The sequence below is a fragment of the Anas platyrhynchos genome, chromosome 2 (genome assembly GCF_047663525.1).
Source record: "Anas platyrhynchos isolate ZD024472 breed Pekin duck chromosome 2, IASCAAS_PekinDuck_T2T, whole genome shotgun sequence".
Classification (NCBI taxonomy): domain Eukaryota; kingdom Metazoa; phylum Chordata; class Aves; order Anseriformes; family Anatidae; genus Anas; species Anas platyrhynchos.
In genome coordinates, this window is record NC_092588.1 from 18,951,731 (window position 1) to 18,975,632 (window position 23,902).

General features: G+C 37.0%; 3 long non-coding RNA genes across 6 annotated transcripts in view; 2 read left to right on the forward strand and 1 right to left on the reverse strand.

The window, feature by feature from the left end:
* The window catches only part of LOC140001825 (uncharacterized), a 114,117-nt gene extending 91,338 nt beyond the window's left edge, over nucleotides 1–22,779 (reverse strand). Inside the window, exon 1 of the long non-coding RNA XR_011807378.1 lies at nucleotides 22,465–22,779. This is a non-coding gene — a long non-coding RNA (uncharacterized lncRNA). The remainder of the gene's footprint in view (nucleotides 1–22,464) is intronic.
* LOC106019067 (uncharacterized) lies at nucleotides 812–8,282 on the forward strand. Of its 4 annotated transcripts, none has more exons than XR_002405010.4 (4): nucleotides 813–949; nucleotides 1,094–1,154; nucleotides 4,010–4,133; nucleotides 8,160–8,282. It is a non-coding gene; the product is annotated as an uncharacterized lncRNA (long non-coding RNA). The 4 variants fall into 4 exon arrangements; XR_002405011.4 differs by lacking the exon at nucleotides 8,160–8,282 and adding an exon at nucleotides 4,345–6,177; XR_001193620.5 differs by lacking the exon at nucleotides 8,160–8,282 and having other exon boundaries at nucleotides 812–869; nucleotides 4,010–4,360.
* LOC113842906 (uncharacterized) lies at nucleotides 19,240–22,158 on the forward strand. The gene is made up of 2 exons (XR_003495813.3): nucleotides 19,240–19,705; nucleotides 20,647–22,158. It is a non-coding gene; the product is annotated as an uncharacterized lncRNA (long non-coding RNA).
* Nucleotides 22,780–23,902: the final 1,123 nt, after the last annotated feature.

Genomic DNA, 23,902 nt, shown 5'->3' on the forward strand with positions numbered 1-23,902 from the left:
TAAGGAATGAGTTAGGGTCAAAGCAACTTCTGTCAGAAGAGGAAGGGTTGAGTTTGTAACTTATTATTTCTATATAGCTCTATGTTACAACATTCACCTGCCATCAGGAGACTTGACCACAGGTTCATCTGCTCCCTAAAATGATTTGAAGCCACATCGCTGCTTCATGGAAGAGAATCTTTTCCCTAAAGCTAGCAGCTACACTAGTGTCATGTTTTTGGCTTGGGACAGAGTTAATTTTCATTGTAGTGTCTCACACAATGCAGTTTTTTGATGAAAAAAAAGGTGCTGACAGCACACTAATGTTTTAGTTGTTGCAGAGCAGTACTCACACAGAACTAAGGGCTTTCCAGCTCCTTGTGCTGCCCTTCCAGTGAGGAGCCTGGGGGTGCACCAGGAGCTGGAGGGGACCCAGCCTGGACAACTGGCCCAGACCGATGTCCCATGCCATATGGCATCATGCTCAGCAATAAAAGCTAGGGTAAAGAAGAAGAAGGGGAAGGACATTCAGAATGATGGCTTTTGTCTTCCCAAGAAACCGTTATGTGTGATGAGCCCTGCTTTCCTGGAAGTGCCTGAACACCTGGATGCTGATGGGAAGTTCAGAATGAATTCCTGGTTTTGTTTTATTGCACACCCAGCTTTTGCTTTACTGAGTAAACTGCCTTTGTCTCAGCCCATAAGTTCCTGCATTTCTACCTTTTCAATTCTCTCTGCCATCCCACCTGGGGAGGGTAAGTGAGCAGCTGTGTGGTGTTGAGATGTCTGCAGGTTTAAAGCACAACAGATGGGAAGGGGCTGTTCCTGTCCTGCTGGGATCTAGCACCAACACTGGTCCCATCTGGATTAGCAGCTGAGAGAAGTAGAAAGTAGACAACCAGATAGGAATTACAAGAATCTTTTACCACATACCCTCCCAAACTTTAACTTGTTATTGCTCAGGAAATTTGTGAGCAGAAAAAGAATATTAAGCTATTTCTCTTTCAAGGCTTAATTAAGTCCTCACTGGGGTAGGGGTAGAAAAGCCACATATATCTTTAGGGCTTCATAGTTTGAAGAAGGACTTTTTAAATCTATATTTCCTCTTTCTCAGCAAAGTCAGAGTGCAGAGTGTATGAGGCACCGCATGCCTGTGTGACTGTTGGTATGGAAAAGTAAGTATTTGTTCCTTGGGAGTAAATTAATTTGTTTGTCTATCTGTTGAATAATGGTTTGTTTGATTGCCGTTTGTCAGATCTGTGGTTTGGCTGCAATTTTTTGTTTGCAAAATCTGTTTGGGGCTGTCTGTTGTGAGTAGGAAAAAGGGCTTGCAGCTGAGGGGTGAAAAAGCCTTTCTGTTTTTGATCACTGACAACAGTGTTAACAGTTTGTTAGCTGTCAAACTTATGTGGCAGGATAGGATTGACCTAGGCAGTAGTTTCAGAAGCCCAAGAGGCAGAAAACTAGCAGCAGGTAAAGGATAACTTCCAGTGGAAGAGTGTTGCCTTAGACGTCTTCTACATGAGGAAAGATGCAAAGGAGACAAAATTAAAAAGACAGCAAATCAAGAATTTAAATGGAGCCTAAAATTTTGCAGATAGTAGGAAAACAAACAAACAAATAAATAAATAACCTTTTTATTTCAGTGTTGAAAACACTGTCATGATATGTGTGAGGTGACATGAGAGCTGAGAATTTGACTCAGAGAGGTTATGGAGGATGAAAACGTGGTTTGCATGTACAGCAGTATATTTCAGAACACATTAGGCAGGCATTGATGCTGGACCTACACAGATGTGATCCAGTTAAAGGCACAGAAATGCACTTTTCAGTTAGTAAGACCACAAAACTGCTATTCTGTACTGACAAGAGATCAGGATTAAGTGCCTGGAGATTGCAGCATGCAGTGTATCCACTTGCCTATTTGGATGTGGGATGCCAACCTGAGTTCAGCTTCTATTTCCAAAATCAGCCACCGTTTTTGGAGATGATCTCACTAAAACGTCTTGCTGAACCAGCCTGCACATTTCCTTGTAAGACATACACACCATTGTAGACATCTGCTTGGGCAACTGACATAGCGGCAAGAGAAAGAGTAGAAAGGTTTCCTGCATATCATGATTATGTAGATAAATATATATGCATTTACTATGTTTGCTGGACTGGCAGCTAGAACCTCAATCATATATATGACAGGTATCACTTACTGTATACTATTCCTGTTATGTTCCGTTAGAAATGGAGTGGTTGGGCAGCAGAAAGGCTACCTGTTTGCTGTGACATTGCAGTTGTGGTCTGGAAAGAGAGATCACTTCTTCAAGTGTAGCCCTTTATTTTTGCAGTCAAGTTAGGAAAATTGAGAAAGTGGAATGGCCCGCGAGAAGAGCAGGGAAAAAATTTCAGTAATGGAAAAGAAGAGTTTCTGAAGAAGTGATGTACTGCATTAAGGGGAAATCACACTTGACCAACTTGATAAATTTCTATGATGAAATGACTGGAGTAGTAGATGAGAGCAGAGCAATAGGTGTTTGCTTTTTTTTCTGTAGGGTCTTTGACATTGTCACCTGTTAGACACTCATAGACAAAATATTAATGTATGGATGGGATGAGAAGACATTCAGGTAGATTGAAAACTGACTGAACAACCAGGTTCAGAGTGTGGTGATCAGGGAAACAAAATCTAGCTGGAGGCCAGTAACTAGTGGTTTATCCCAGGGGTCAATACTGGGCCTAGTCTTGTTCTTAGAAGGTGATGTGGATGATGTGGCAGAATGTACCCTCAACAAATTTGCAGGTGACACAAAACTGAGGCAGTGGCTGATAAGCTAGAGGGTTGTGCTGCCAGTCAGAAGAACCTCAACAGCCTGGAGAGTTGGGTGGAAACTCTAATGAGGTTGAGAAGAACCTCATGAAGTTCAACAAGGAGAATTGCAAAGTCCTACACCTGTGGAGGAACAACCCCAGGCACTAGTACATGCTAGGGGAAAACCAACTGGAAAGCAGCTTTGCAGAAAAGGATATGGGGGTCTTGGTGGACATCAGGTTGAACTAATTAGTCAGCAATGTGCCCTTGATAATGGTTTCCTGAGTTGCATTGGGAGAACGTTGCCAGCAAGTTGAGGGAGGTGATCCTTTTCCTTAACTTAGCCCTGGTGAGGCTACACCTGGAGTACCATGTCCACTTCCGGACTTCTCATTGCAAGTGAAACACATACATAGCAAAGAGAGTCCAACAAAGGGCCATCAAGGGGCTAGAATAACTCTCATATGAGGATAGGTTGAGAGAATTGGGACTGTTCTAAAGAGAAAGTTCTGGAAGGATATTTTCAAAGTATGTAAATATGTGGAAGGAGGGTGCAGTGAAGATGGAGGCAGCCTGCCCAGTGACAGGACAAGCGACAATGGTCACGAACAGGAATGCAGCAGGCTCCACCAGGATGCACTTCTTTACTGTAGAGGTGACAGAGCACTGGTGCAGGTTGCCCAGAGAGGTGGTGGTCTCCCTCCTTGGTGATACTTAAAAGCCATCTGGACCTGGTCCTGGTTGACCTGCCCTAAGTGTCCCTTCTTGATCAGAGAAGTACAAGATGATCAGGTAGTACAAGATGATTTTAAGAGTTTGCTTCCAACCTCAACAGTGTTGTGATTTGTTGAATTTGTGGGGCCCACTGAATCACTGAAAATCATATGTTCAGTGCAAATGTAGAGAAAAGAACCCATGAGAATGCACTGTAGAGGTTTTTATTTCTATTCCATCTTACGGTGAATCTTATTTTTCAGAAAAGGTAATTGTTGCTCATTGTAGCCAATTTTCATTCATTTTAGTGAATTCTTCAATTAAACCTTGCTTTTGTTTCTAAAAGCCCTGTTCACATTTTTGGCATGGAACCATTAAGAAATAAAAAAAGATATTTCAAGTATTTAACTACTTTTGACTTGCCATCACAGTGAATATCATTCAGCAGCAAGAAACACATGCATTTAGGGTGGGAAGGGCTTAAGATTTGTCATTGTGCTGTTCCTCTTTTAGTGCCCTTGAGAAGAGTGAGAGCTGGTGCTAGAAGGATGTTCTGTAAATGTGGAAGAACCCATGATGGAGAGAGGACTCCAAGATGGAGGAGATTTCTCATGGAGATTTGTGTTGAACTTGTCCTGTAAGTGGCATTTCAACTGATGTGTCAACCAATGGAAAAGGGTCATCAAGAAATTCAAAACTCTTTTCTTAATTTTCACTTCAAAATTGGGGTAATAATCCACTGTTATCAAGACACTTTTCTGTTTTCATGCTAAGTAATTCTTCAATTATTTTTCACTGATTCTGAGATTATTGCTCACCATAATATTAAATGTCTTGCCCATCTGAAGGGTGAAGATGAAAGAACCTGGTGTCAGATTGGTCTGTACAGTTTTCACAGATAAGAGTGCAAGAAGAGTAGGACCTTCGAAGCCATAAATCACATGTATTTGACAATCTATTGACGACTGTAAAAAAAATCTCACTCCTGAGCTCATGCCTGGGTCCTAGTCATTCAGACTTAGATCCTCCAGGTGCACATCCCATGGGATGGATAATAATCATCCATTATATGTAAACACCAGTTCTTTCTCGGGTGGACTTTTATGATGAACGATCTAGATGCTCTGTGTTTTGGCTCTGGGAAAAAATCACTTCAGAAACCCATCTCTACAGACAGCATGAAAGATACAGCATCAGGTTTGCTTTCTTATGTGCTCCTTCAGCCTTGTCCTTACAAGATTTGTTTTTCAAATATCCACATGCTTTTATGCAGCAGCTCAGTTTCATTCCATAGAAACAATACCTCAGCTGTGAGTTGCAGCAGTTATATACAATGATATAACTTTTTTTTTTTTTTTTCCCCACAGATTTTTTATCTTTCTTACTTTTCCCTCCAGTCCCTTTTGTCCTACAGGTTCTTATAGTACAATTCCTACAGTCTTTTAATTCCCCAAATAAGTTAGCTTCCTTATTCTAACACCAAAGGTTCTGGGATTTTAAGTACAGAAATAGAGCTTAAAGTCTGTGAAGGGGGAAAAAAAAAGCACAAAGACTTTAAAATAAATAATTTTGGAAAGCAGATGTTGCAGAGAGTGCAAAATAAAAGCCGTACAAGTTTTAGAGTACATTTTGTTCCCAGAATTGCTGAACCGGACTGGATCTCAGTATACACTGTTTGCAGACGGCTTTTGTTCTGCCATGGGAGCTAATGGAAATGAAACAGGCTTTTTGTTGAGAAAGTGTATGAGACATGGACTGGGGAAACTGTGCTCATGAAGTAGATGTCTTAAATATTGAAGAGATATGTGGGTGTTTGAGTAAGAAATAGGTGCCAGCAAAGACGGTCCTACACATTATGCTAGGTCTCTCATTACCTACCTACATTATCTTCTGGCTCTTCTCCTGTTCAGAGTTCATGCCCAAGTAATTGTGTGCAGCTGTAGCTGTCATTCGGCTCTGGCCCAGGACAACAGAACATTGTAGTGACTCTGGGCCAGACCATGTTTGCTTGTTTGAGTCTTCTTCCCATACTTCTAATTTCATATATTACCCACCCACTTGGCTAAAGACCAGTCTCATGTGCCCAGCTGGCTAGCTTTGACTACTGACACCAAAACTGCTTCAACAGAAAATAAAAATGGACATTGTAGATCCCCAGCTAAATAAGCAACTTTGCTCTAGGCTGTCATGGACTCCCAGCTTATACATCCTGTCTACATCAGCTCTGGTAACAGTAGATTCTGTCTGTGGGATCCTGTGCCTGGCTGATTCCCCAGTGAGAAAGAAGGAGGGAAAAGCCTGTAACTGTTGGATCTAGCAGGCTCTCTGCTGACTCCTCCAGTAATTGGTCTAGTCCATGGAGAACAAGGACTTCAAAAAATCCATGATAAATCATGGGCACTACCAGACACAGATGATTCTACGGTTACTTTCGGTATCCACTCTTCATGATGGCTATAAGTCACCCATGCAGGGGTATGCAGGGTTATAGAAATATACAGGGGTATAGAAATATTTTACCAGCAGCATATGCCCTCCCTATACAACACAGAATGTTCCGAAATGCTGAATGTATGGGAAGAAGAAATTCACCTCCATGGAGAAGCCTATAATCCCAAGAAACATCTGGGTATACTTTCTACCTATCTCAAGCTGAAGTGCAGCTGTATAATCTTTTTGTGCAGGAGAATTCATTATTATTCTTGTTCATGTGTGTGTCTATCTATTTATCTATAATATGGTCTACTGTGCAATTTCAGCTATATATGCCAGTGAGGTTTTCTTTTCTGTGTGTAAGTAAACAAGAATAGGGTTGTTATTCACAACTTCCTGGGATGAAACAAGTGTAGGAAGACATCAAAGCGTCCTCATGTGGGAGACATGGGGTTCTAGATCAAGAAAGCTTATTTGGAGAGGGGGAAGCATATGGTAGCATATGGCCAGTCCCCAGTTTGTGACAGAATAGTGGGGACAGAATTGACAGTAACACTAGACTATTTAATTGGCAAAATGCCTAGAAGCTGGCTGTATGCTTAGAAAATGATAAGAAAATAGAAACAGGTCTCTAAGGCCTTCAAAAATGATGCAGTTTGTCCTCAAGTGCTCCCTCTGTTCCTCAAAGAGGGCAACAAACAGGAAACACAAACTCACAGACATCTGCATCTGTCTAGATCTCAGAGAGGCAGTTGACAAGTTTTTCACAGTCTTCCCACTGTCTATTCTGTCATTATTATCCCCATTCCACATTAACATTTCTCCAGAGCCCTCACCTTAGTCAAGCAAAGCTGTTTATTTTAGTTGCACCAATACCAATACAAAGAACAAAACTAGGGCCTCTCCCTGAGCACACAGGGTTTGAATGGTTAACATTTCCCCTCCTCTACAGGTGAAAAAACAGAATTGCCTTATCTGGGGTTCCTGTGCAGCAGTCCCTGGCCGATGCTACTTTCCAAGCCTGTGGGAAAGGTTAACCTGGCTCAGGCCAAAACTGGAGAGTGCTAACAGTTAAACAGCAGGGCAGGGCTCAAGGCCATGCCATGGTCCTGCACAGACAAAGGAAGCTTAATGTACAGCCACAATGCAGCATAGTGAACCTCTGCACATGCTGGCAATAGAAGACCTGTACGAGTCTCCCCCTAGAGCCTTAGCAGCTGTTTTAGATCTACCCACCTTCATTCTGGCTTGAGATAAACACCATGAGATCTGGGATAATGCAAATAAGGCACACATGGCCTTGATCTGGCTGAAATCCTGTCCCTGTCTCAGTGATGATAACCATGGTATTGTAGCTAATATTGAATTATGTGGCAATGGCCAATGTAGAGACACAATGCATGGCAGGTCCACAGCTAGGTCCGTGACTACAGATGGAAACCAAAGATAAAGGGAAATACAGGGCCTTGTGCCTGCATATAAAGGATGCAAAGCTGCTTCCAAGGACAATGATTCTGTGGTTAAGCAGGCAGAAACAGAGCAAGAAGGGGCTGTGAGAAGGTTTGCAGCCTATCTGTAGGAGGTTCACTAGCTGTGGGAGATCTGGCATGGTCAGACAGTCCTGACTTAGCATAAAGTTAGCTGGCACAATGTTAGCTCATCAACATTTTTTTGAGTACTATAAACTTACTTCACTGGCTCAAGTGTAAGTTTATCAGCACTCTGCATCGTGTAGTGGGAGTGTTCTTATTCCAGCGGAATCTGGATTTAATCTACAGCCAAACCATAGACGTAGCCAGAGAGAGCTGTAACTGAACAAGAAAATGGATAAGTGCACTAGAGGTAAAAATTTAGAAATAAAAGGGGTCATTACAGCATGGGGGGGGGGGCAAACTGGCAAATGTAAGCACTGAACAGAGAAATGAAAAGTATCCAAAATACCAACTGATTACAGAGGTATGATGTTATACACAGCATATACAATTCCTATGGATTTCAAGTGCAGAGCATGCTGTGACAAATGTTTTGCAAATGGCTCAATGGAAATTGAAATATACAGCCTTCACAGTAGGAAAGACAAGCAAAAAACACAGTGAATCGGCTTGTAACATGCTCCCTGCGATCCTTAATGTTCTTATATCACACCAGTAATTTCAGACAGTCCAGAAAAACTTCAGTGTTGCTAATTTTACTGGAAGACTCTCCTTCACTCTCTCTTCCTTACTACCAGGCCCATGCAACTAAACAGTGGACCTACTCTGATGACCTCTGAATCATCTCGAAGATATTTTGGGGAACAAAAGTGCATGAAGCAATGTCCAGCTCCTTGGTTTATAGATCCACTCTCTTTTAGGTAAGTGATATTTTATTGTTATTAGGATATTTTAGGCCACACTTAAGTCAAAACAGGTAAAGACCAATAGAAAAGAAATTCTTAATATTCACACCATCTCAGATAGAAAAGTTACTAGTGTTTATAAAAGATGTGGACAAAGAAATTAAAAGAAAACTAACTTATTCTGTTCACACTATATCATGATGATCTTTCTGTGCCTTATTAAGCTGACTCACTGTTCTAAGAAGGTGCAACTTCCAGGCCTTGGATATCTGTTACTCATCACTCAGAGAGATCTTGTCAGGAGCTCCCAGAAGAGAATTTACTTGTATGAGATCTTCTCTACAGAAACTTCCATCAGCTCCCAAATTCAGGCATACCTTGCAGGGTTTATCTTCAGCAGGATTCAGATCTCAGCCTGCATTGTCATTTTTTTTCTGGGTGGAGTATATTAACGCTTGCAGCCAAACTTCCATTTGAATTCCTAGAGGGACTCAAATTTTTCATCCTCTTCCTTTCTTACTTATGAGATAGTTTGTCTGTGTTTGTCTATTAAACAGAGGATTATTGCATATTCTTTGGCTACTAGACTGAAGGTCATCTGGAAAATATATCAGTTCATTCTTCCTTCAGGATAGAGCACCTCCACTTCCCTGTTGAAGATGCATTGACATCACTTTCCAATGTGAAATGTCTTACTCTGGATCTCCTATATCAATGTATGTGTTTTAGAAAGAATAAATATCATAAAAATCTAATTTGTGTAAATTTATGTTGGCAATTACTGTATTGACTGGGACTAGAAATCATGGTGATTGCCACTGACACTCAAGTAAGATGAATGCAAATGAAGAGGTAGTGATAAAGCACATAGTATTATACTTTTTCAATAAAGAAAGAACAAATAGAAAATTTGTTCACCGCAGTCCTTTTATATTGACTACTCTTCATCTCTTTGACGATTTCTCTCTGAGTTGCTTTGCTCTCACAAGTTGAGATCATCAGAAAAAAATGAACTTATCAAATTTATTTGGGAAATATTCTTGACTGCAAAGGATTTGTTATCTGTAGTCTCAAACTTGATCATGTTGCAGATGATGCAGTTCTATGCTGAAGGTTACCAGCTTCTAAGCATTGAAACAGTTCTGTTTTTGTTTAGCAGATGTTTTAAGACAACTACAGGAAGGACGTCTAGTATTCATCTAACTTTTGAGAGACCATGTGTTTAGAAATGCCACTTGCTAGAACAGTGACACATGAATTAGTAGAATTAGTTAAGAATGCGTATGTGTATGGCATAATACTGCATATTACAATTACAATACAGAAAATAGAACATAAAATTTGCACATGGTAGAAAGTTGATGAGAATGCAACATGTATAGGAAGAGAAATGTAACCTCAAGGGCTGGAATAATGGAAATGGGTAAAAATCTGTAACACAATGTGCAGGGATCAATAGCAACTGAGTAAATGTTGAAAATTGAAAGTTGCAGTGAGGTGGTAATTTCTGGATTTAGCCAGAAAATTCAGGCTAGATTATTTAAGGTTTAGTCACAGAGTAGACTGTGTATTACTGATATCACTGATGCGTCCATCCAGTTGATAGATGGTAACTAATTTAAGTTTTTAGATTATTTTTTAGATTATTTAATTCAACATGTTTTTTATTGTAGTTGTTGTAGCTTTGTTGTTGTTGTTGTTGTTTGCTTGTTTATTTTTGCAGGACATAATGTTATCTAAATCATAGTGTTTGGGATACTCTTACGGAGACATGTTAGATAGTAGTATTATAATTGTCATGATTTAAAGAGGTAAGTAAGTAAGGAAAACTTTGGAGAGAGACATTATGTCTACTGCCAGACCAACTGACAGATTTGGCAAAAGCAACTAAGTCTTCAGATAGACTGCTTTTCCTCAGAGATAAGAAAAACTTATATTCCTGAAAACCTGTGAATTCTTTCTGCTATAGAAGTTTATTTAAGAGCAAATATTTGAATGACTGATAAATAAGATTATTCCTACACTATGTGTGTAGGAATCTATCCCAGACAGATTACTGAGTATGTGGAAAAAAAAAAAAAAAAAAAAAAAAAGAAGACACAATCAAATTAATAATAATAATAAAAATAAATAAATAAAAACACTTGTTGAAATGTATTTTTTTTTCTGTACTTTCTTTAAGGGAGCTTATATGCTAAGTATAAGCCTGAAAACAATCATTTTGCATGGTTTAGTTTCATGTTGTTACATGTGAAAATATCCATGTTAAGCTTCATTGTTGTATAATGTAACTTATGAAGAATGTTTTTTAATAATTATTTCAAGACAAAAGTGTTTCAGATTAGGAAAGAGAATTAAGAGTTATTAACTTCTTTAGAGAAGTTTGATTCAGATTTCGCCACATGAAAATAAAATAGTAATGAGGAGAACTAGGCACTTGAAAAATAATATTTACTTTTTCCTGTCATAGAAACAGCTATAAAAATCACCTGCTGTTGCAGGACTCTGTGAGCTAATAGATTAAACTTTTCAGAATTATTTTCAGTTGTGATGTCAGTCCTCTAGAGTACACTGATGTTTTCCTGATGAATTTGCCTCACAAACAGTACCAAATTTAATTGAGCTATTGACATGTTTATTGACACAAGAGTCAAAAGACTTTGTCAACATAAATTGGCTGGCCCAAACATATCTGACCTGTCTGCCTTCCTAAGTATAAAACCAGACCCAATTTATCTTACGTCTAACCTTTATGGTGTCAGATAAAAGTGACAAGCACCATGACCCCTAAAATAATATGTGGACGGCAGCTATATGGTTTCAGTGTTTTAGTCCTTTTTCAGTTCCTAGCTACAGATGCCAATGAGATGGAGGCCAGGGTGCTTCAGCAGGACAGCAGCAGGAATGACGTGCTTGCCGAGCTGCATTGGCTTGTTAACTGTTAATCACTGTTAACACTTGGAAGAATGACAATATCTGCTTGCCACCAAACAATTTAAAATCCAGAATGTATTTACTGGGAAGATTGATGCACCCCTGAACACTACTCATGACCAAAACAGAAGCTAAACTGCACTCCTAATTCCTCCTCTAGTCAACATCACAACTGTCCCAAAACAACAAACACATCTAGAAACCTTACTATGGTATGATAACTATTTATTGTTTGGGTCTTGAAACACATGTAAATGTTCAGTGGAACCATGTGGAACACTCAGTGATGCCTCTAGGTAAAGTCAATGGCATCTTAATCGACTTTGGTGTAAGAAAACAAGGAAAACAAATCCAGCAGTGTCCAGGGTTGAATGAATGCCTCCACACTTTCCTGTGACTTATCAAGTGCCTACATCTCAGATTGGATATTCTTTTTGTCTACATTCCACACAGAAGATCTTGGAAAATGCTCCTTATAAAGACACCCAGGGATAGGCTTTGAAATATCACTGTACTGTACTGTTACCAAGCTAGGTAGGTGACTTGAAAATCCACCTATAATATTATTTTAAAACAATCATCTTTACTGAGTTGTGAGAAATGTCTATCTTTTTGCCTATCTTTTAATGACCTACTGATTATTAGTTGATGTCAAACCATGACTATACTTCTGAGATTTAAAAAAAAAAAAAAAAAAGTGTTACCTAAATGTGTACTTTACCACAGAATAATTAAGAATTTTTATTTTGTATCGTAAGGAATGTTTCAGCAATTCATGTCAATAGACTTAAATTTCAAAATGACTTGCCAATTTATTAATTTAAGGCACACATTGATTTCACTTGAATTAATCACTGTAAACTGAGACCAGATAGTGGAAAGACAGGCCCTTTAGTTTCAGAATTCAGGTGGTATATCTCTGTTAGGGTAATGATAGATATATGTACACATACATGTACTTTTGTATATAAATAATTACAATGTATGCATGAAATCATGGTTCACTGTATTTAATTTCTCTCTGTATTTGAATTTGTCTGAAATCAATAACTATATTCTCAGGCACCGTAAAAACTCTGTGTATCCTTTCAGCAGAAAGTGCTATATGTTTAAATATCTATCTATCTATCCATCTATCCATCTATCTATATTTCCTGGAATACTGTTAAGTTAGTATGTTTTCCCAATGTTGTTCAAAATAATGGAATATAAATTCTTTCTAAATACTTCATAATACCAACTTTTCCACCAGGAAATTTGCTCTTTGTTTTGCAATTTGCTACTAAAAGAAATGAAAACACAAAGCCAAACATTATACAAAGATTTCTAAATAGTTTCAATTTCTAAGATTTAAATCACCACAAAGCCATTTGATCCATCTACATTTCAAACAATTATAATTAAAGAGATTTATATTTACATCTGGCACTATGACAGAGTTGTAACTAGCATCTTTTGGATCCTATTGCCTACATGTAGACCCTATCACATCTGACAGTGCATTGGTAAAACAGAGAAATGGAGAAAGCTATTAGCAAAGCATGCTTCAGAGACAGACAGTAATAAATGGTACTTAGTATTAGAGTTAAGAAAATACTTGTTTTATGTACTTGACAGATTTCCTGAAATCGTGTGGAAAGGAACGCTCTAAATCTGTTGCAGAAAGAAAGCATTAAATAATATTTTCTGTTAAGATAGGTCTATTCTGTATATACATATATCCCATACTGTATATTAGAACAGAGTTTGAAGCAGGATTGAGATTTTTTTGTACTATCACAATACAAGTAATTGAAGATAATAATTTTGTATTCAAATATTCCTGCAGGTTTATCTGAGTTATTGGAGATCTAAATTCATAAAATCACACTTCTAGTATTACATATAGTAGCTGCAGTTGGGGAAATCAGGAAGAGGACCTCCTCAAATTGTGTAATGCAGCTTTGTGCTTCCTGACCTGTATTTGGGCAGGGGAGGGGAGGTTGTGGTCAGGCAGACTATGTTCTCAGTAACAGGTGATCTCTCATTTCTCCCTCTCTAATTCCAGAAGATTGAATAGGAAAACTTGTTACAATGAGTTTGAATTTCTATCAAGGGTTCCCTACAGGAAACAGTCACATGGTGGTCTGGGGGGTGCAAAGACTCGCCCTTACAGAGATGACAGAAGCTAGAGCACTTGAAGCACATAGCACAATTGGTTCACTCTGAAATCTAGGTGGAAACAGCTAAGTAAAATCTGTCATGAAAAGAACTCAATGGTCTGTGAAAGTTATGTTTTTGTTCATTCTTCTGAAGAAGACATCTAGTTAGAAAAAAAAAGATCTAAATTTTTCTAGGAAAGATAGCTATAAATCCAAAGGCAAGTTAGATTTTATTATTTAGCATTGGCCCAAAGCTCCAGAAAAGCAACCTTGGAAGGTTAACATTCTTTATGATAGAGTGAAAGGACCAGTGAAGAAAAGTAGGATTTCTGGAATACCCTGAAATCAGATTGCCATGACTTTTCTGTTTCTTTAAGTTCCTTTAAAGCACTACAGGAAGAAGCACGAGAATGACTTTGCTGGTAAATTCCTTTCCTGAATGGAAGAGCTAGGAAGGCTGAATAAAGAAATCTCAGAGTCTCTGACGTGAGATGACTAGAACAAGCCATAAGGTTGGAAACTTGAAGTTGCTGTGTGTCACTGATCAGTTTAAATTCCAACACTGATTGAAGTAAAAAAAATATTAGCTTCCTTGTCTTTTAATATATACTGAACTGTAATTGATACTGCAGTAAACAGTCTAAGAAAAAAGATCTCTCCAGCTCATCCCAAATTTCTTCCAAATGAAGCATCCAAAGGTGTACAAAAGCAGAGTGGAGAAAACTCTGCAACATTTCAGGAAAAATAAATAAATGATAATAATAATTTGTTCTAACAAACATTTTATTCTGAAGCACTTGATGGTTTTCAGCTGCCATAGGCAGAGGAAGATAGCTGTAACACTGCATTATAAAAAATTTAAAGATATTGCACTCCACATAAGTTTTAACATTTATATATATATATATATATATATATAAAGGAAATTTTAAGGGTAAGATGAATGGGCTGTCAGTTGAAAGAAAGGGAAAACTAAATTTAAAGTTGGACACTGTTATGCAAGACAGTGTTATGCCAAAAATTGTAATATTAGCACTGAAAGGAGAGCCACAAGCAGCAGAGAGTAAGGTGGTAAACTTCATGCTTATGGTAGTGAACTTATCCTCACTGAGGGAGTCTGTGAACTAAATTTATAGGGGAACAACCTACTGGACAGGATTCAATCTGTAATTGGACCAGAGGAAAAAATATCCATTTAAGGACTAAAAAGAAGTCATGGTAAGGTGATGCTGACTTGGTTCTCTACCTGTTCCATCCTGGGTCCATCTGATCTCCTAATACCTCTTCAGAGGTTGGGGAAACTTACAGCATGGGGTGGACAATGGTGCTTTCTTCTCAAATACTCTTTACCTGTGGTTGAGGCTAAAAGAAGAAGTAGACAGAACTTCTATGCCTGTAATGGGGGTAGAGAATATGGGAACAACGTTTTACCAGAATGTCTTCTGTTCTGTAAATGTGAGATCTGATTCAAGATGGTTTATTCCTCAGTGTAAGCTACCTCCTTAGAGCAGAACATAAAACCATGCATATAAAGAGGGGTAATGTGCACTTTGATAAGTATCACCCTGTAGAGTTTTTTCATGCATCTTTGTTGACATACAATTGAAACCAAATAAATGTGTAAAAAGCAGACACTACCCATAATTACCTTTCCTAGCTTACAAGCTTCTGGAGACCTTAACTAGTGAAAACCTTCTCATCATAGTAAGTCCACTCTGGATTTTAATTTGCTTGTGGCACTAAGAATGCGATATGACTTCTCTCTGTGCATGTTGATACAGTACTTCTAGTCCTTAAAACCTCCTACTCTGAAATTGTGTAGTTCTAACCTGGAACAGCTGCACTGGCAAATTGCTGTACTCAATGCCACAAACTTCCTAAGTCCTTCCCTGAGAAAGGTAGAAATTGAAACTGTGCTTTTCTATGCATAGATAGATAGATAGATAAATAGATAGATAGATAGATAAAAAGGGGGAAGAAGAAAAAAAGGAAACAGTTTATTTTACTTCAAACTTATCATGACCTATCTGTGTTTCAAAATCAAAAGCCTTTAAGAAAAGTATAGCGGCTTGCTGAGGTGAAGAGAGAACTTGTGTTTAGATATTACCTCTGGCTGAAGTTGCTGTTGTGCTTTATGTCTAACATTAGCTGTACATTAGGTTTACTACAGTGAAAATCTCCATGATAAAGGGTTATCACACATATACTGTGGCTATGTAACTTAGAAGAGAAATACTCATGTTTAGCCCATGTAGACCTCAAAGAGTTTTTGATCACTGTTTGCTTAACAAATTTGCAGGAGATATCTTAGCTAAGAGTTATAGCCTCCCTCTAATTCCCAAAGTAGTTGTAGGAAAACAGAAACTCTCTCAAAGTGTTTGTCACTCAAAGCTCTTATAGAACTCTCTCTTTGAGGAAGCATTTTTCACTAGTACCTTTCACACCTTAAAAAATGTCACACATCAATTTCTGAATTTATTTTGTTGTAAAATAGTTGCTTTTATTAATCTAGAATGTATTTAGCACTAATTGTGCTATTTAAAATATACATTCTATATACATGCATGATAACAACCTTCTTAGAAAAAACTTTTATACTCTGTCCCATTCAGTAGAAGAACCTATTGATAATCCAGTGGGAAAAGTTCAGTTTTTAATTTACTTAATGTAAATGATGCTATAAGTATGTGAAATGATATACTAAAATGTCATTGCCACTGGCTCTGTTAGTAATGGAAAGTCAGAAATACCTTCTTTGACTATATATACAGTATATCTTTAACTATTTCAACAAACACAGAAAATAAATTGCTATTTATATGGAGCAAATATTTCTGTCCTCTGGGTATTAAGTATTAGTTCTGTGACTCCCACACCAAGAATGACCTTCATTTACCCCAATAAAGGGTAGGAATTTACTTCCAATAAAGGAAGAAAGCAAGAAAAAATAAACTGTAGCCTTCTAATGGAACTACACTGAGAAAGACAGTGCATGATAGTGATTCTCAAACGAAGAAACCACACACCTAGAACTGGGTGCTAGCAGGTTATTTAGGATGTGCTATCTATACCTTGCTATAGGACCTAGGATGGGAGTTGCAAAGGGTCTGTAGATTCCATTCCATTCCATTCCATTCCATTCCATTCCATTCCATTCCATTCCATTTCTAGAATCCATTCTAGATTCAATCTTTACTAAAGTCTCCTTTTTAAATGTATGTGAAATCTTTCTCCTGCTTCTAGATTGAAGTTGCCAATAAGGAGTTGCACATCACAAAAAACACAAGCAATAAGCTATGTCTTCTAGGAGATGCCAAGCCAAAACAGTAGTATCTATGTCTATATAGAGATGTGTTATACTATTCTGTACATGTATATTAGCCTATTAAAATATTTATTTATACACATATAAAAACACATATAATGTAGTGGTAATTTGTCTTCTCTCAGTTTGAAAGTATTTAATTAGTGAAGATAATTTTGATGGTTGTTTATAAGAATATTACAAAAATAAAAGTGGTATTTATTTCCCTTCCTTTCACATCAAGAAGTCTGTGTTGATTGGGTTGCTCATTTCTACACTCCTAACAGAGAAATCAAAAACCAAAACACCTACATTTTCATATAAATAGTCAAAGATCTTCCCCAAGTGACAAAATCATTCATTATATAAAATGTACCTCATTTTAATATGAGTGAGATTTAAATTAAAATTATCACTGAACTTTTTTTGTTTGTTTTTGGTCAAGTGGGTTCTCAGGACAAGTCTGTAAATTTATAGTTATATCAAAGAAGTGTTTTTTGTTTGTTTGTTTTTGTCTGTGACATCTGAAAAAATGTTTCATGTGAATGTTACATCTGTTAGAAAAGTATTTGAAAGCTTTGCAGTTTAGAACTTCATAAATTTAACTTTTTTAACTTAGAGAATATTTAACTTTTAACTTTTTAAAAGTAAAATTATATGGACATGAAATACTCTTTTTTTTTTTTTTTCCTATAAATTTTATTCATCTAGCAGATAAATACTTTTATATTTAACTATTGAGGTATGCTAACATGTTAAAAAAGATTTTCAGTGTTTAACATAACCTGACTATCAAAAGTATATAAATACAAAGATTTAATGTGAAATACAAGTGGTACATTTATGTATTGATGCTTTGCAAGGCTTACAGCTAATGAGATGGAGACTTTTTAAAGACTCTCTATAATTTCTCTTATTGGGACAGCTGCATTCTGCACACACAGTGTCCCAGGTGAATCCATTTTTGTATTAGTACATATCTGTTATCTGACATAATACAACTGCAGTAACGTTGAGGATTCAAGTCACCATTTAAAAATATATATAGAACTGAAAACAAAACAAAACATTTTATTAATAACTACTTATCTTGTTTTCAGTTTTATTTTTTAGTTTCTTAGTTTTTTGTTTTTTTTTTACTTTTATTATTTTTTTAAACTTTTAAAACAGATTTTTCATGCAGAAACACGCTACAGAATCTTTAGTGATAATTATCTCCTTTTCCAGCTTTTCAGATTTTCTGCATAGCGTGACTTGGTCACTAATGTAGAGTAAATGCACAGAACTAAGTGTCAGGAGAGCACTTACCAACAGTGTAGTACTCTCAATAGTACACTTTGTACTCTTTCTGCATTTATTGCAGTTGCTGTACAATTTTTAAAGTTTCAAACCTCATTAAACTGTCTGTTCTCATTATGGTAAACCAGTGTTTTCTTAGCATAGTTTGACATATTTCAAAGCATTGTGTTTCTAATGTATGTACCCTCTAGTTGTTGATACAACTCTGATCCCAAAAATTGCATATTAAACTAAGAGATTAAAAGAGATGAACAGGGATTTAAGCCCTTCCTTTCTGCTAGAAAATTGTCATCTTGTTTTTCTAAATTAGAAATTTTAGAAATTTTTTTAGAAAAAAAATTTCTAAATTACTTCCTACTAAATTACTTACCTTGAAATCACTTATGTCTGACTTTATAGCTAAGATATAGCTAAGATGCAGTCCTTATACTTCTCTTTCTTACTAGGAAAGGAAAAAACTCTGGGTTTTGCTATAGTACTGAGATGGTAAGTGATTGGTGAGAAAGTAGTAAATGTTTTCAGAAGTAAAATGGGTGGGAAAGCATTTACAATTGCTCGTTAGTAATATTGCATATAATTAAAATAGAGAATGTATGGAACATAGGATAAATGGCAAATGTAGTAAGCCTTTTTTTTTTTTTTTTTTTTTTCCTTTTCAGACTTATACTGTCTAGTACTGAGAGATAGGTTGGATTGCTTAATTTCTGATTGAAAAATGATGAATAAAAGTATCTTTGGTAATTATATTTCTTCAGTGTAAGAAATAATAAGCATAGGTCATAGGTCCTGATCCACTAAACTAATAGCAGATTAGCTATTTTGGTACTTGGAATGCTTTGCACAATAAACATTGCTATGGACTGATGCATAATCATAACCTTCAGCCAAGCACTTCCTTACTAGTTTGTCTTGAGTCTGAGGTTTTTGTCTGTACAGATTTACAACGGCACTAGCACTGTTGCTTACTCCAGCATTTCAGTAAGTTTCTAAACTGCCAGAGAACTTAGAAAATATAATGATACATATATTAAATTATAAGTATTTTAAAGTAGCTGATCCTATTTCTGCTTATGCTCTCAATGACTATTTTTGTTGCATTTCTCACACGATATAAAAGTCATTGCAATTAAAGGATTTTTGCATATTTATGCAAGCTGTAAGGCTGAAGAAGTCACAGCTGAATCCTGTACAAATATTGACAAAAGCTGTATTTCTAAAATCTACAGAAGACTAATAATTCTCACCAATAGTTCTCTTGTAGTTCAACCACTTTAAGGCAGTCTGAAGGAATGGGTTCATTCAAAAAATTAGGGCATTTTTTCTTGATTTCAAACATCCCACACCCACTCTCTCTCTCCTCGTGGCCTTTGTAGGCACAGAGCAAAGCAGAGCTAAAGCCTGAGATCTTCCTTTCTTTAAGGAGATAAAGTAATGCATTTGTTACACATAGCAGTAATATTGGGTCTGAGTTTTGAGTACACTAAAATACTAATGCCCTTTACATATAGGTTGATATTATATATAGGCCCATGCCATGTGTCAAAGGGAGAACGGCATTTCTCCAAGGACAGATAATATTATTTATAACAGAGGTCTTGCAGTTTTCAGTGATAGTATCAATTGTTTACAGCTGCCTGAAACAAGAAGTTGAGTTGGTCTGATAAGAGCTTGAGGCTTGGGTCCAAGCCAGATACTCTTACCAAGGCTGCAGTGGTGAGTGTTACAAGCCTCTGTAGCCAGAGAGTTGCTGAAAAATTAGAGTAAGTATTTGGAGGTAAAAGCTTGATTCTATGGCAAAAACATCATTCACATTAATGATTCCAAGATTTCACCCCTACTGTGAAGTTTGTATAACATTTGTACAGGGCATTGTTAAAAGAACTGCCTGCACTAGTGCCAGAAATATGACATTGCTTAGATTTCATGAAATGCTTAATTTTATTTTCATTTATGAAGATTATGGTGAAATCAAATTCTGTTATAATGATCGTGTTGATTTTTCAGACATTTTACTGCTATGAACATACTGTTCTGTGGACAGAACATTAACTGAAATACTTTTGATAATGAAACAAGCAGTAGTATAAAAATAACTAATCTCAAAGTGGGAAACTTTCCTGTTATAGAATTTCATAATTAAAAGCTCAAGCAATGGTATTTCTAAGATGGCAATTACATATAGCAGGGTAGAAATGCTGATGAGCTGGCAGCCAACATGTTGATTACAGTGGGAGCCTGAATATAAATCTGTATCCCCTTTTAAACTGTGTTTAGGCAAGGAGAGAAAATTAGAGAAATGATGTGTGGGGAAAAAAAAAAAAAAAAAAAGATTAAAAAAAATACAAAAGGAAAAGGATTAAAAAAAAAAAAAAAAGTTTTACAAGTGAGCTACCCATGATACCTGCTGATATTCAGAACTTTATGCTGTTCTGAACATCCCTGCTTCATGGAACGCAGGATTGCACTTTATGGAAGGAGGGATAGTCACTGGGCAGCATCTCTGTTGACATCTGACCCCTATGCCAGCAGTCACTCTAAATGTTTACAGAGGAAATGGTTACCCCAACTATGAGCAGTATGGATTATACAAAACATTAAAATATTCATTTTAATTGCCTACTTTTGTTTTAAATATGTCTTTCTTTTCACTCAAGTGATGCAGTTTTTCCACTTTTTTTTTTTTTTTTTTTTCCTCCTGTAGCTATTTTTTGGGTTGTATCCAGCTGTGTGCCCAGTTCTTGCGAAGGGAAGAGCAGATAGTTTCTTCCCTTTCTTTCTCCCCCTCCGGAGGCGCGGTGCCGCGGCTGGGCCAGCAGAGGGAGGTCACGGCTCGCCGGGCGCAGCGACGCCGCCGGCCCAGAAGCTGCAGTACAGCAGGGAGGGAAGAGCAGCCTCCAGCAGCGCCTCGGCAGCTAATCGGCGGTAGAAGCCGCCCACCCGACTGGAGAGATTCTAAGCAGAATATGAAGCTTTGCTTGTTGTACTTCTAATATCTCTAAAGATTTTCTCAGAGAAAATAAGAAAACAAACAACAACAACAACAACAAAACTTTGTGGGGACAAAATACATCCAGAATATATATATGTATTTTACTACATTTCAAAGAAACCCATTTCAGATAAAACAACAAGATAATGGTGATCCTAACGATACCGGTGTTGTGATCAGGCTTACTTCTGACAATTTGATCTTTGCTGAATTGCTGTGACTGGGACTTCTTTAATTTTGAAACATGTTCAAAAGGCCTGTACTGATAAGTGCAGGAGAACTCATTCTGTCACAACTATTTATTTATTTATTTATTTATTTGCTGTACCCCCTCCTACATGTGTGAATATTCTCAAGTGGAGATAATTTTGACCTACTTGTTCAAGACAAAAGCATAAGCGTGCATTCACTGCATAACTGAAATCTTACACAAATGTGAGTGAAACTTGCTTAATTTTGTATTTATTTAAATGTGTTTTTTTTATTATTATTTTCCTTTATTATTTTTTTTTAATTAACAGCAGGATCTGTATAGTGTGTAAAGACATAGTCTTAGATGATTCTTGTCCCTTTCTTTTGTTACTACCACAGCAAAATCACTGTTGTTAAATCAGACCAGTCCCTAAATGTGGAGCAGTAGGATGGAGATGAAGTGATAAACAATGGACTGCAGTGTTTTTGTTTTGTTTTGTTTTAGTGGATTTCTTTTTTTATATACATTCAGTTAATGATTTTCCCATCATAATCAATTTAGCTAAAATCTTCTTTTTTATTGTTTAGGCAAGTACTAAAGTAGACCTGTATGCTACAGAGAGCATAAAATTCTTTTTTTTTCTAGGCCCATCTATCTATAGGCTTCATATTCTTACTTCAGCTCCCATCTTCCTTTTCTCATCATTCAAGTCCACAATTATTCTGCTTTCCATATGAAAGTTATTAATAGGTTTTGATAACTTTTTGACAAAGAAGGGTGGGAACGATTCTCCTTTGATTGGAATTACTTTATGTGATTCATCTGCACAAAGGTGTACTGATAGCACACATGCACCATATTACCCTCTTCTCCACTTATAAATCTCCCACTAGTGGGAGATTTAGCAGTTGATCTCTTCCAACTTCCCACTAGCTTCCTGACCTCCAGTTTCACCTTTCTGACACTACACTCACATGCACACAAACACAGTTCTTCGCAGCTTACCTGGGGATTTCTTTTTCAGGGACTATCTTTAAAGTGTTACAAGTCATTTGAGCTGCAGAATAGCTACACAAAACCAGATTGGCTAGTCATAACTGCTGGTCATAACAAGCCTTTTGTAAAACTCTAGCCTGATTTTATTTTATTTTTCTTATTTGTTTATTTCTCCTTTCTAATGGAGTGCTCATCACAATGCCATTAGAGTACTCTTTAGACTGATGAATCAAAATAATCCTATCTCCTGTTTTTTGTAAGTGTAAGAAGTGTTTCTAGAAGGCTTTAGATAAAAGGGTATATTTAAAAACATAACAGCAAAAGCACATGCATGCATTTACCTTGCTGAAATATTTGGCAAAGAAATGTGTCTTCCATCTGGCATGATAAGCTTGTGAAGGTTCTTCACACCCAAAGTCTGTGACAGAACTAAAGCAAGCGAACAAGAAAGATCTTCCTCTGAAAAGATGGCCTTTATTCCATTGAGCTCTCTTGTGCTGGAGGACATTTATCTGCCACGAGATTTAGATCAGTTAGATATTTGGGCAAAGTTCTTGAAACACACTGGTCAAATGGACCAAGACCTTGAGCTTGGCATGAAGTTCTGGCAGTGTGCAAAGGAAAATTTTGTTGATTGCTTGCCTGTGTTGCTAAGGCATACTGCAGCATTTTGTATAGACTGAGCTTCAAACTTCCTGCTGAAGTACCTTGTATCACTATGGTTTGGCTGAGAAATGACTAAGAGCAGATGACTAGATGTCTGGATACCATATGGTCATCTTTCTGTAAATTATGGGGATTACAGTCTGAATTAAGTCTTTTACATGTCAATAAAGGAAAACGTACTGTACATTTGAACTCTTCCCATCAGTACTGACCTGTCTTCCTACTGAGTTCAGCTGATCTTTTTTTTGGCTAATCTCTGATGGAACAGTGATGCCAGCTGATGTCTTTTTATGATCCTGCCAGCTCAATCAGATCAATCATGTAGTAATTGAAAGCAGATTATAAAAAACACTAGAGGAAGAATTACTTCTCTTTAAGAGTCTGCAAAAGAATAAACCTAGCAGTAGAGATGTAATTTTCTGTCTTTTCTAACAGGATGCATTCTTCTCTAAAACAACTTACATTATGTTAGTTGCATGTACTGAAGTTAGAAACTTCTGCCACTTGTCAAGCAAAACATCAGAATTGCATGGTTATCTGTGTAGTGCAAAACTAAAATCCAGGAGGATAAGAAGAAATGTTTAAATTCTTTTCAGTGATTGATGGTACTAATGGTGACTTTTCTCATCGGTATAGCCTTACCAAACAGGCTCATTTCACAGGTCACCTCCTTTTGCTAGGTTAGTTGTTTTCCCTTTGTCTGGATTCTCTAAAGACGTACTGGGGATAAAACCTATGATACTGGATATTAAAGAATGATGTAGCCAAAGTTGATCTTGAACATGTTAATCAATCAATGGTGTACTTAGAGGAAGGTAGGGAGAGGAGATGCTCTCTGTGAATGATTCACTGTCAATTTTGATAATACCATGATAGTCATTGTTTGTCATTTTTTCATGAATCAACAAGAATCATGGTGGACTAACATTGTTAGGATGTTGAGAACTTGAATGAGTGAGATAGTGAGGGATAATGGTGTACAGATGACTATTCAGTCATAGAATCATAGAATCCAGGGTTTTCATTAAGGCATAATAGTGCATAAGCAGAATGGAGTGCCTGGATTCCTGCAGGCATGTGACACCTTAAAAAGAACAATGAAACCACTTTTCT